This window comes from Periplaneta americana, chromosome 15, assembly GCF_040183065.1.
Source record: "Periplaneta americana isolate PAMFEO1 chromosome 15, P.americana_PAMFEO1_priV1, whole genome shotgun sequence".
Taxonomy (NCBI): domain Eukaryota; kingdom Metazoa; phylum Arthropoda; class Insecta; order Blattodea; family Blattidae; genus Periplaneta; species Periplaneta americana.
In genome coordinates, this window is record NC_091131.1 from 105,332,805 (window position 1) to 105,334,051 (window position 1,247).

The 1,247-nt window shown below is 38.1% G+C and overlaps 1 protein-coding gene across 1 annotated transcript in view; it reads left to right on the forward strand.

The window, feature by feature from the left end:
- Nucleotides 1–1,247, forward strand: part of spg (dedicator of cytokinesis spg) — a 657,455-nt gene that overhangs the window by 359,499 nt on the left and 296,709 nt on the right. The window lies entirely within an intron of this gene.

The window sequence follows — 1,247 nt, forward strand, 5'->3', positions numbered from 1 at the left end:
TCGTCCTGTACGCTAGCGTGGAAAGATAAAATGTATGCACTGTGCTTAAAGTGACTCATAAAAAATCTCCTTAAGAGATAAATACAACATATTCAGTATCCGTCTCGGAGAGAGACGCGCAAATGATTTTATCGCCCTTGGGCCCATCGCTCTCTGCAGGGTTTGAACTATTGAACATCGGTTCCAGCTGCCAGTATGTTAGCCACAAGACCGCTAACACACACACACACACACACACACACACACACACACACACAGTGAGAGAGAGAGAGAGAGAGCGAGACAGAGATATATGGGCTCAGGCTGTCCTAACCGTCACCAGATATTACTCAAGTCTATAAGATATACAAGTGGGTCTCAGCAATCAGTGTCACCCAAGAATCCTTCGATACCGTACTTCCCCATAAAACCGGCACTGCTATGATTGTGGCCGCTACACGATGAAATCTGTACATGTGACAATTCATCTTCATCTGATATTGCAGCATAATATTTTAAAACGATATGAAATTGGGGAAAATTGTAAGCGACACGAAGATGAGGCAATGAAATGTTTACCGTTGAAAGAAACGGAAGTACCTCGAGGAGAACTATCATCTCCCGATTTTGTCCGTAAGTATAATTTCATTCGACACTGGGAATCGCCCACGAATTCCCGAGTATATATTTATGTAGAACTTTCTGGTTTGTCAACATGGCGTTGTAAATTCAATTTCTAATGTGATGCGCCTCAAAAAAATTAATTACGTTGTAAAATGACAAACGAGCATGAAGAAGTTTTATTTTGACGAAGGTGAGAAATGGACAGCAAATTTTTCCTGGAGCCCTTTCATTGAGGAGCGCAAGTTCTATACATTTATGACAAGATCCTAGACTTTACATTCCTGTCAAAGGGACAATAGTGTTGAGAATTTTTTTAAAGTGTTCACAAATTTTGGCAGATTTAAGCCGAGAATATGGTTACCACTTAGCCATCGAGAATATGTTCAATGTAAACGTGTGTAAACATCAGCATATTTAAATGTATGTGGCTGCACGTGGCTGGCTCAACGGATCTTTTTTATTGTAAAAATATATTACAAAATTTACAAAATTGTGTTAGGTTTTTGTATTTCATTAACAAAATTAATCGAGAATGTTAAATCAGTATTAAAATTCTTATATTCTCCAACTCTATTAATATAATATGATGATTGCGTCCTCTCCAATCCTATACAAAAGGCAGACAATAATTAACAGACTTGATA